Source organism: Oncorhynchus nerka, linkage group LG10 (genome assembly GCF_034236695.1).
Source record: "Oncorhynchus nerka isolate Pitt River linkage group LG10, Oner_Uvic_2.0, whole genome shotgun sequence".
Lineage (NCBI taxonomy): Eukaryota > Metazoa > Chordata > Actinopteri > Salmoniformes > Salmonidae > Oncorhynchus > Oncorhynchus nerka.
Window position 1 is genome coordinate 36,340,486 of NC_088405.1, and position 12,756 is coordinate 36,353,241.

Below are 12,756 nucleotides of genomic sequence, written 5' to 3' on the forward strand. Positions count from 1 at the left end.
TGAGAGGGATTACTTTATCCTATCCTAGGTATTCCTTAAAGAGGTGGGGTTTCAGGTGTCTCCGGAAGGTGGTGATTGACTCCGCTGTCCTGGCGTCGTGAGGGAGTTTGTTCCACCATTGGGGGGCCAGAGCAGCGAACAGTTTTGACTGGGCTGAGCGGGAACTGTACTTCCTCAGTGGTAGGGAGGCGAGCAGGCCAGAGGTGGATGAACGCAGTGCCCTTGTTTGGGTGTAGGGCCTGATCAGAGCCTGGAGGTACTGAGGTGCCGTTCCCCTCACAGCTCCGTAGGCAAGCACCATGGTCTTGTAGCGGATGCGAGCTTAAACTGGAAGCCAGTGGAGAGAGCGGAGGAGCGGGGTGACGTGAGAGAACTTGGGAAGGTTGAACACCAGACGGGCTGCGGCGTTCTGGATGAGTTGTAGGGGTTTAATGGCACAGGCAGGGAGCCCAGCCAACAGCGAGTTGCAGTAATCCAGACGGGAGATGACAAGTGCCTGGATTAGGACCTGCGACGCTTCCTGTGTGAGGCAGGGTCGTACTCTGCGGATGTTGTAGAGCATGAACCTACAGGAACGGGCCACCGCCTTGATGTTATTTGAGAACGACAGGGTGTTGTCCAGGATCACGCCAAGGTTCTTAGCGCTCTGGGAGGAGGACACAATGGAGTTGTCAACCGTGATGGCGAGATCATGGAACGGGCAGTCCTTCCCCGGGAGGAAGAGCAGCTCCGTCTTGCCGAGGTTCAGCTTGAGGTGGTGATCCGTCATCCACACTGATATGTCTGCCAGACATGCAGAGATGCGATTCGCCACCTGGTCATCAGAAGGGGGAAAGGAGAAGATTAATTGTGTGTCGTCTGCATAGCAATGATAGGAGAGACCATGTGAGGTTATGACAGAGCCAAGTGACTTGGTGTATAGCGAGAATAGGAGAGGGCCTAGTGTACCAGGGAGCTAGTTTCTTATGAGACATTTTTTTAGTTTTTAGGGGTGCAACTGCATCTAGGGTATTGCGCAAGGTTAAATTGAGATCCTCAGTTAGGTGGTTAACGGATTTTTGTCCTCTGGCGTCCTTGGGTAGGCAGAGGGAGTCTGGAAGGGCATCAAGGAATCTTTGTGTTGTCTGTGAATTTATAGCACGACTTTTGATGTTCCTTGGTTGGGGTCTGAGCAGATTATTTGTTGCAATTGCAAACGTAATAAAATGGTGATCCGATAGTCCAGGATTATGAGGAAAAACATTAAGATCCACAACATTTATTCCATGGGACAAAACTAGGTCCAGCGTATGACTGTGACAGTGAGTGGGTCCAGAGACATGTTGGACAAAACCCACTGAGTCGATGATGGCTCCGAAAGCCTTTTGGAGTGGGTCTGTGGACTTTTCCATGTGAATATTAAAGTCACCAAAGATTAGAATATTATCTGCAATGACTACAAGGTCCGATAGGAATTCAGGGAACTCAGTGAGAAACGCTGTATATGGCCCAGGAGGCCTGTAAACAGTAGCTATAAAAAGTGATTGAGTAGGCTGCATAGATTTCATGACTAGAAGCTCAAAAGACGAAAACGTCATTTTTTTTTTGTAAATTGAAATTTGCTATCGTAAATGTTAGCAACACCTCCGCCTTTGCGGGATGCACGGGGATATGGTCACTAGTGTAGCCAGGAGGTGAGGCCTCATTTAACACAGTAAATTCATCAGGCTTAAGCCATGTTTCAGTCAGGCCAATCACATCAAGATTATGATCAGTGATTAGTTCATTGACTATAATTGCCTTTGAAGTAAGGGATCTAACATTAAGTAGCCCTATTTTGAGATGTGAGGTATCATGATCTCTTTCAGTAATGACAGGAATGGAGGTGGTCTTTATCCTAGTGAGATTGCTAAGGCGAACACCGCCATGTTTAGTTTTGCCCAACCTAGGTCGAGGCACAGACACGGTCTCAATGGTGATAGCTGAGCTGACTACACTGACTATGCTAGTGGCAGACTCCACTATGCTGGCAGGCTGGCTAATAGCCTGCTGCCTGGCCTGCACCCTATTTCATTGTGGAGCTAGAGGAGTTAGAGCCCTGTCTATGTTGGTAGATAAGATGAGAGCACCCCTCCAGCTAGGATGGAGTCCGTCACTCCTCAGCAGGTCAGGCTTGGTCCTGTTTGTGGGTGAGTCCCAGAAAGAGGGCCAATTATCTACAAATTCTATCTTTTGGGAGGGGCAGAAAACAGTTTTCAACCAGCGATTGAGTTGTGAGACTCTGCTGTAGAGCTCATCACTCCCCCTAACTGGGAGGGGGCCAGAGACAATTACTCGATGCCGACACATCTTTCTAGCTGATTTACACGCTGAAGCTATGTTGCGCTTGGTGATCTCTGACTGTTTCATCCTAACATCGTTGGTGCCGACGTGGATAACAATATCTCTATACTCTCTACACTCGCCAGTTTTAGCTTTAGCCAGCACCATCTTCAGATTAGCCTTAACGTCGGTAGCCCTGCCCCCGGGTAAACAGTGTATGATCGCTGGATGATTCGCTTTAAGTCTAATACTGCGGTTAATGGAGTCGCCAATGACTAGAGTTTTCAATTTGTCAAAGCTAATGGTGAGAAGCTTCGGCGTCTCAGACCCCGTAACGGGAGGAGAAGACTCGGCCTCTGACACCGACCCGCTGCTTAATGGGGAAAACTGGTTGAAAGTTTCTGTCGGCTGAATGAGCGACACCGGTTGAGCGTTCCTACAGCATTTCCTTCCAGAAACCGTGAGAAAATTGTCCGGCTGCGGGGACTGTGCCAGGGGATTTAGACTACTATCTGTACTTACTGGTGGCACAGACGCTGTTTCATCCTTTCCTACACTGAAATTACCCTTGCCTAACGATTGCGTCTGAAGCTGGGCTTGCAGTACAGCTATCCTCGCCGTAAGGCGAGCACAGCGGCTGCAATTAGAAGGCATCATGTTAATGTTACTACTTAGCTTCGGCTGTTGGAGGTCCTGACGAATCGTGTCCAGATAAAGCGTCCGGAGTGAAAAAGTTGAAGAAAAAATAAATAAACATATGAACGGTAATTAAAAAGTGAAAACCGTAAAGTTGTCAGGTAGCAAAATAGGTTGGCAACAAAACGCACAGCAACTCGAAAACAAGCCTGCAAGTTGTGACCTAATTTCAAAGAGAAGATGTTTAAAGTAGAGATGATGTCTGTGTTAGTGACATGGTAATCTCTGGTGGACAGATTCTCGTGGACATGAAACGGCGAGAATGTGTCAAGGGTCACGTAGAATTATGTGATTACGAGGAGTTCCTGGTTTTGGGTTTTTGTCATTAATTATTTGGACAAATCAGGATGGGTCGAAGGTGGTGCTTGAACTGGTGTGGTGATTTTCAAGCCCCGAATGACAAACGGTTTCCACTACATTCCTCAGCCACAAAGTCAAAACGTTCTACAGTATATCGTAAAAATGTATGTATTAAACAATAAATGAATTGGCCATGATAAACATGGGTGAAATTAACGGAATTGAGGGGTTTGGTCGAAAATTTCTGCTGGCGTGAAGGAGACTTCGTGAAATAATTTTACTTCTGGATAACCAAGATTAGTGACATGGAGACTTATTTAATCAAAACTGGTAAACAGGGACTAGTCCCTAGGATGTACAGGGACTAGTCCCTATGATGTCTGGGAGATTAACTTGGGGCCCCTCAGGAGTTTGTCTGTCCTGGTTTTACATGTGAGTATCAGGTCACTGTGTTTCTTCTGACTACCTATGTTGGACCTACAATACATGGCCAAAAGTATGTGGACACCTGCTCATCGAACATCTTATTCCAAAATCATGGGCATTAATATGGAGCTGGTCCTCCCTCTGCTTCTATAACAGCCTCCACTCTTCTGGGAAGGCGTTCCACTAGATGTTGTAACATTGTTGCGGGGACTTACTTCCATTCAGCCACAAGAGCATTAGTGAGATCGGGCACTGATGTTGGGCGAATAGGCTTCGCTAGCAGTTGATGTTCCAATTCGTTCTAAAGGTGTTCGATGGGGTTGAGGTCAGGGCTCTGTGCAGGCCAGTCAAATACTTCCACACCAGTCTCGACAAACCATTTCTGTATGGACTTGCTTTGTACACGGGGTCATTGTTAGGCTGAAACAGGAAATGGCCTTCCGCAAACTGTTGCCACAAAGTTGAAAGCACAGAATTGTCTAGAATGTCATTGTATGCTGTATCGTTAAGATTTCCCTTCACTGGAACTAAAGGACCTGGCCCGAACCATGAAAAACAGCCCCAGACCATTATTCTTCCTCCACCAAACTTTACCGTTGGCACTATGCATTCGGGCAGGTAGCGTTCTCCTGGCATCCTCCAAACCCAGATTTGTCCGTCGGACTGCTAGATGGTGAAGCGTGATTCATCACTCCAGAAAATGCATTTCCACTGCTCCAGAGTCCAATGGCAGCAAGCTTTACCCCACTCCAGCCAATGCTTGCCATTGCACATGGTGATCTTAGGCTTGTGTGCGGCTGCTCTGCCATGGAAGCCCATTTCATGAAGCTCCAGACGAACAGTTATTGTGCTGACGTTGCTTCCAGAGGCAGTTTGGAATTCGGTAGTTAGTGTTGGAACCGATGAAAGTCATTTTTTACGCACTTCAGCACTCGGCGGTCCCGTTCTGTGAGCTTGTGTGGCCGACCACTTCGTGGCTGAGCTGTTGTTGCTCATAGACGTTTCCACTTCACAATAACAGCACTTACAGTTTCCCGGGACAGCTGTAGCAGGGCAGAAATTTGACAAACTGACTTGTTGGAAAGGTGGCATCCTATGACGGTGCCACATTGAAAGTCACTGAGCTCTTCTATAAGGCCATTCTACTGCCAATGTTTGTCTGTAGAGATTGCATGGCTGTGTGCTCAATTTCATACATCTGTCAGCAGCAGGTCTGGCTGAAATAGCCAAATCCACAAATTTGAAGGGGTGTCCACATACTTTTGTATATATAGTGTATGCTGGTTATACAGTGCAAGGTTTTTTATCAAGAATTGTACTACACTAGAAAGGGAGACTGACTTAGAATGACACTTTAGGTCAGGGATCATCAACCAGATTCAGCTGAGGGACAATTTTCTTTTCTTGAGCGGAACATAATTACACATAATTTGTAGACTTCAATGGCCACAAGAAGACCAAACATATATAATATTTGACTAAAACATAATAACTTCAAACCGTGCCTACATTTGCATATGATCACATACTGTATATATCTCTAATATGCATTGGAACAGATTTTCAAAATGAAAATCCCTAGGAGCTGATTTGCTGGTGTTTTTACAGTCTTTTCTATCCAACAATACATTATTTTGCTCAGAATAAAGATGGGAAACACTGCTCTAGGTCATGGGCCACAACCAGGCATGTTTATGACAACATCCCAAACTATCTCATCGGAGGCCTAGATACTGTTACCGTGAACTATTTATTCTATTTCTATGACTCCTTTAGAAGATAGAACCCTGTCCAAATCTATCCCAGCTTTGCCCTCTTCTCCTTCACTTCCTGGAGCTGAGCTCAGCACTGATAGGCCAGTCCGGGCGTGGTGTACTCTGACCCTGGGAGCGGATGAGGAAGTGTCAGCGGGCCGCCTGAGCCGGCTGGACTCAGTAGTGGCCTGACCCGAGGAGCAGTGAGCCAGTAATCCAGGTTCCTCTCCGCTCCAGGCCCTCTCTGTATCTACCTCCCTTCGTACATGTGTTTCCTGTTGTTGTGGCCCCAAGCAGCCCCCCTCTGTGACAGCACAGGGTCCTTTCCTGGTGCTTTGTTAGGGATCGCCCTGGGAATGGTTTAAATTTAGGTGTGTTTGACAGAGGCCCCTGTCTGTGTGGTGTGTGCCACGGCTGATACCGCCGAGCCTCGTAAAAACTGGCCCCATTTTTATACCCGTCCTCCCCTCTGAGGACATTTAGAGGCTGCGGGGAACTTAGCAAGGAGCTGGGTTCTCTATAACTGTTGTGGAGATGATGTGTGTTTGTGTGCATGTAAAATGTGTGTGTGTTTTTGTGTTTTGTCTCGCGTGATACAATCCATGCAGGAGACATTGAAATGGACAGCACCAAAGCCCTAGGATATGAAACAGTGGAAAAGTTGGTTATATTTTTACCTAATTATCCTTATGAGATTCAGAGACCAGGTTGACTTGGTTTCTCTTCCTCAGATTTTATTTTCTCGGTACATCATTTTATGAGCCAGCCAAATGTCACAAAAGTATGAGAGTTTTATAGGAGGCAGCTTTGTGCTATTTCAAACTCTCAAATCATCTGCTTCTCTGGGCTTATTCCTCTGAGGGGAAACCAGCAGAGGAGATGTTTTGTTCAGTCCGATCGAAACGATACTAAAAACCACACGCCGTTTCTTAACAGCATTTTTTTTTTTAGCTCTCAGGGCCCTGTGTTGCATGAATGTTTTCCATCAGGGAACACGCTAATTTACGATACGGTGCAAAAGAGGTGTCAGCTCAGCGTTTTTATTCCTCACCCCCCTCCCTCCTCCTTTCCCCCTCGCCTGACACTGCACGTATGTGCCAGTGTTCCACAATCTTCCCTGTGACATCACAGTGGCTCATCTCGTTAAAAGTCCAAACATTCCCAGAGCGGCGACGAGGCTTGGAGGCCTGGTGGAATGGCTTCCATATGGGATGCATATCCCTGACTCCCCCATGGGGGACTGACTAGGCCTGGGTCTGGTTGATGGGGGATGGGGACTTGAGAGACATGAAGAAGGGAACGAGAGAGGGGCCTTCGCAGCTTATCTCAACAATCTACTCTCATCTACTTTGGCAGGAGTTTGATCCCACAGCGTAGACGTTCTTCCAAATCTGTTCTTTCATCATCTCATATCCACAATGAAGATTGGATTCATCGGATCCCCCCTCACTCCAGCATGCACACGCACACACTTATTTTAATTCAATTCAAGGGGTTTTATTGGCATGGGAAACATATCTTAACATTGCCAAAGCAAGTGAAGTAGATAACATACAAAAGTGAAATAAACAATAAAAATGAACAGTGAACATTACACTCCAAAAGTATAAAGACATTACAAATGTCATATAATGTGTATATATACAGTGTTGTAACGATGTACAAATGGTTACAAAAGGGAAAATAAATAAGCATAAATATGGGTTGCAATTACAATGCCGTTTGTTCTTCACTGGTTGACCTTTTCTTGTGGCAACAGGTCACAAACCTTGCTGCTGTGATGGCACACCGCGGAATTTCACCCAGTAGATATGGGAGGTTATCAAAATTGGGTTTGATTTCAAATTCTTTGTGGATCTGTGTAATCTGAGGGAAATATGTGTCTCTAATATGGTCATACATTGGGCAGGAGGTTAGGAAGTGCAGCTCAGTTTCCACCTCATTCTGTGGGCAGTGTGCACATAGCCTGTCTTCTCTTGAGAGCCAGGTCTGCCTACAGCAGCCTTTCTCAATAGCAAGGCTATGCTCACTGAGTCTGTACATAGTCAAAGCTTTCCTTAAGTTTGTGTCAGTCACAGTGGTCAAGTATTCTGCCACTGTGTACTCTCTGTTTAGGTTTTTTTTGTTAATTCTTTCCAATGTGTCAAGTAATTATCTTTTTGTTTTCTTATGATTTGGTTGGGCCTAACTGTGTTGCTGTCCTGGGGCTCTGTGGGGTGTGTTTGTGTTTATGAACAGAGCCCCAGGACCAGCTTGCTTAAGGGACTCTTCTCCAGGTTCATCTCTTTGTAGGTGATGGCTTTGTTATGGAAGGTTTGGGAATCCCTTCCTTTTAGGTGGTTGTAGAATTTAACGTCTGTTTTCTGGATTTTGATAATTAGCGGGTTTCGGCCTAATTCTGCTCTGCATGCATTATTTGGTGTTCTACGTTTTTCTTTGCAGAATTCTGCATGCAGGGTCTCAATTTGGTGTTTGTCCCATTTTGTGAATTATTGGTTGGTAAGCGGACCCCAGACCTTACTACCATAAAGGGCAATGGGTTCTATAACTGATTCAAGTATTTTTAGCCAGATCCTAATTGGTATGTCGAATTTGATGTTCCTTTTGATGGCCTAGAATGCCCTTCTTGCCTTGTCTCTCAGATTGTTCAATGCTTATTTTCCACCATAATTTGCAAATCAATTCATTAAAAATCCTACAATGTGATTTTCTGGATTTTTTTTCTCATTTTGTCTGTCATAGTTGAAGTGTACCTATGATGAAAATTACAGGCCTCTCTCATCTTTTTAAGTGGGAGAACTTGCACAATTGGTGGCTGACTAAATACTTTTTTGCCCCACTGTATATGTTGAGGATTGGGCTTAAGCTGCATCCCTGTCTCACCCCACGGCCCTGTGGAAAGAAACGTGTGTGTTTTTTTGCCTATTTTAAATGCACACTTGTTGTTTGTGTACAAGGATTTTGTAATGTTGTATGTTTTTCCCCAAACACCACTTTCCATCACTTTGTATAGCAGACCCTCATGCAAAATTGAGTCGAAGGCTTTTTCGAAATCAACAAAGCATGAGAAGACTTTGCTTTTGTTTTGGTCTCTCTCTCTCTCTCTCTCTCTCTCTCTCTCTCTCTCTCTCTCTGTCTCTCTCTCTCTGTCTCTCTCTCTCTCTCCCCCTCTCCCTCTCCCTCTCCCTCTCCCTCTGTCTCAGCAAAACAAAGAAACTGGATCCCTGGCTGTACCGCTCTCCATCTAGCCGACCACAGGTTTGGTTTGGCAGGCGTCCAGCCAGCTGCCTCACACGCTGTAGCATGGGAACATCCTGCCAGCTACAGAGGGATCCACTTCAACCCTGTATACAGTGCATACACAAACACACGCCTGGGCAAGCACACGTATAGACACATTCTCATACACAGACATGCACAAAACGACATGCAAGCCCCATCTCACTCACACACACACACACACACACACACACACACACACACACACACACACACACACACACACACACACACACACACACACACACAGAGCCCAGTGGTCCTCTCTCTTGAGCTTTGATTTGTGGGCCTATAGTTTGAATAAAGGGAGCCCACAGAGGGAGGGAGGTCTGTGAGTATATGAGTGCACACGCATGTGTGTGTGTGTGTGTGTTTTCACACGCTTATGTGTGTTTTTGTGTGTGAGGAACAGAAAAGAGCATGTCTGGGGCCAGTGTTCGAAGATGCTTATACAATAGATGCCATGGAAGCTAAAAGCTGCCTCTGGGTCATTGTTTAGTGGTCTTGTTATTGTTCCCATTAATCATAGTTAATGTAGGTTTTAATCCTTCCTCTGCTGCTCTGATTATAAACTGGGGGGTCAGCAGACTAAATTCAGTGAACATAGTGAAAAGAGTTACCGGCCGCCACTCCCAACTCTGACCCCACACCATTGTTCTCCTAATTGATAACTGTTGATTGGTGGACATTTTTTCAAACATGGGATACCGTGGTCTGATCAAAGGATCCCCTCAATTAATCTTTCAGACTGCATGTCAGATTAATACATTCTTGGGCGCTATTACCAAACATTGTAAAGAAAGAGAGGGATTGGGGGCTGGGGGGGTTTGACCCTCAGCTGACCTGTGGGTTGGAGAAAAAGGTCTGGACTAAACCATATTTTCTTCCCTCCCCTAAAAGAGCTCCTTGTCTCCAAAAAGAGTGGGAGAAAAAAAAACTCATGCAGTTTTTAAACATCAATATTGTTCCATCGGTTGGACACGGAGAAGTGTAAGTCACATACATCTGGATTTTTCCCAGGCTGTGTAAATTAATCCTCTTTGAGCCGGGCCCTGTGTTCACGGGTAAACTGAACCTGAGGCAGGAACATGTTCAATCAAGTAGAAAAAGAAGGTGAAATAACGAGCAGGGTGTGTGCACCTGCTTGGCAGCAGTGAGGTGGGAGGATAGAGGAGAATAGGGGGTGTGGGGGTGAGGTGGAGATAGAGGTACTAACCGACTATGTCCGTCTTCAGGCACAATCAGCTCCCGCCTGGACAATCAGTGGGGGAGACGGGGCGTAAGAGAGAGGAGGGCCGGATTATGAATGAAAGGATAGAGTTGATAGCAACGTTGGGTCCTCGGTGAGGCTCTGTTTGTGTTCTCTATGGCTGTGGCACGCTCGGAGGGAGGGGGAGTAGGGCATAGGCAACGAACCCGGTTAATTTCCATTGGGTTCACTTCACGTCCACCTGCGAGGCCCGAACGGCCAGGTGAAGTTACGAGAATAGAGAGAGCGTTTTTGCATCAAACAAACTCATGCCCAAGGAGACGGATACTATAAATAGAGCTTCATTTGCAAGCAGAGAGAATGAGTTTGAAAAGGAAAGAAAGTCAACCAGAAATGGAGGAATAATGTGTGATAAAGAAAACAAATTGAGAAGATAGGAAGAAAAAGGGAAAGAGTGCGAGAGACATAGGGAGAGAGAGGACGGCACCAGGGCAGGAGGGATGCGAGAGAATTCAAGCTCTCCTGTATGAACATAGACCTGCATAGAAACCTGTTCCAAACCCACCACCGTGCTGTACAGAAACCCAGCCTAAAACCCCAAACAGCAAGCAATGCAGGTATAGAAGCACGGTGGCTAGGAAAAACTCCTGGAAAGGCCAGAACCTAAGAAGAAACCTAGAGAGGAACCAGGCTATGAGGGTAGTCCTCTTCTGGCTGTGCCGGGTGGAGATTATAACAGAACATGGCCAAGATGTTCAAATGTTCATAAATGACCAGCAGGGTCAAATAATAATAATCACAGTGGTTGTACAGGGTGCAACAGGTCAACACCTCAGGAGTAAATGTCAGTTGGCTTTTCATAGCCGATCATTCAGAGTATCCCTACCGCTCCTGCTGTCTCTAGAGAGTTGAAAACAGCAGGTCTGGGACAGGTAGCACATTGCCTGCATTGCTTGCTGTTGGGGTTTTAGGCTGGGTTTCTGTACAGCACTTTGAGATATCAGCTGATGATCAGCTGATTGATTTAAATACTGGAGGCTGAGACAGGAGGGGTCGGGAGACACTGTCGCCCAGTCCGACGATACCCCCGGACAGGGCCAAACAGGCAGGATATAACCCAACCCACTTTGCCAAAGCACAGCCCCCACAGCCATAGAGGGATATCTCCAACCACCAACTTACCATCCTGAGACAAGGCCGAGTACAGCCCACAAAGATCTCCCCCATGGCACAACCCAAGAGGGGTCGCCAACCCAGACAGGAAGATCATGTCAGCGACTCAAACCACTCAAGTGATGCACCGCTCCTAGGGATGGCATGGAAGAGCCCCAGTAAGCCAGTGACTCAGTACCTGTAATAGGGTTTGAGGCAGAGAATCACAGTGGAGAGAGGGGAACTGGCCAGGCAGAGACAGCAAGGGCGGTTCATTGCTCCGGTGCCTTTCCGTTCACCTTCACACTCCTGGGCCAGACTACACTCAATCATAGGACCTACTGAAGAGATGAGTCTTCAATAAAGACCTAACGGTTGAGACCGAGTCTGCGTCTCTCACATGGGTAGGCAGACCATTCCATAAAAATGGAGCTCTATAGGAGAAAGCCCTGCCTCCATCTGTTTGCTTAGAAATTCTAGGGACAGTAAGGAGGCCTGCGTCTAGTGACAGTAGCGTATGTGTAGGTATGTACAGCTGGGCCAAATCGGAAAGGTAGGTAGAAGCATGCCCATGTAATGCTTTGGAGGATGGCAGTAAAACCTTGAAATCAGCCCTTGCCTTAACAGGAAGCCAGTGTAGAGAGGCTAGCACTGGAGTAATATGATCAAATTATTATTATTATACATATTTTTTGGTTCTAGTCAAGATTCTAGCAGCCGTGTTTAGCACTAACTGAAGTTTATTTATTGCTTTATCCGGGTAGCCGGATGCACAATCGAGAGCATCCTGTCTGGCTGTATCACCGCCTGGTACGGCAACTGCTCCGCCCACAACCGTAATGCTCTCCAGAGGGTAGTGAGGTCTGCACAACGCATCACCGGGGGCAAACTACCTGCCCTCCAGGACACCTACACCACCCGATGTTACAAGAAGGCCATAAAGATCATCAAGGACAACAACCACCCGAGCCACTGCCTGTTCACCCCGCTATCGTCCAGAAGGCGAGGTCAGTACAGGTGCATCAAAGCTGGGACCGAGAGACTGAAAAACAGCTTCTATCTCAAGGCCATCAGACTGTTAAACAGCAACCACTAACATTGAGTGGCTGCTGCCAACACACTGACTCAACTCCAGCCACTTTAATAATGGGAATTGATGGGAAATGATGTAAAATGTATCACTAGCCACTTTAAACAATGCTACTTACTATAATGTTTACATACCCTACATTATTCATCTCATATGTATACGTATATACTGTACTCTATATCATCTACTGCATCTTTATGTAATACATGTATCACTAGCCACTTTAACTATGCCACTTTGTTTACATACTCATCCCTAAAGCCAACACCTCATTCGGCCGCCTTTCGTTCCAGTACTCTGCTGCCTGTGACTGGAACGAATTGCAAAAATCGCTGAAGTTGGAGACTTTTATCTCCCTCACCAACTTCAAACACCAGCTATCTGAGCAGCTAACCGATCGCTGCAGCTGTACATAATCTATTGGTAAATAGCCCACCCATTTTCACCTACCTCATCCCCACAGTTTTTATTTACTTTTCTGCTCTTTTGCACACCAATATCTCTACCTGTACATGATCATCTGATCATTTATCACTCCAGTGTTAATC

General features: G+C 46.2%; 1 pseudogene; it reads right to left on the minus strand.

The window, feature by feature from the left end:
* Positions 1-238: 238 nt before the first annotated feature.
* On the minus strand, positions 239-11,193 carry LOC135573702 (uncharacterized; annotated as a pseudogene).
* Positions 11,194-12,756: the final 1,563 nt, after the last annotated feature.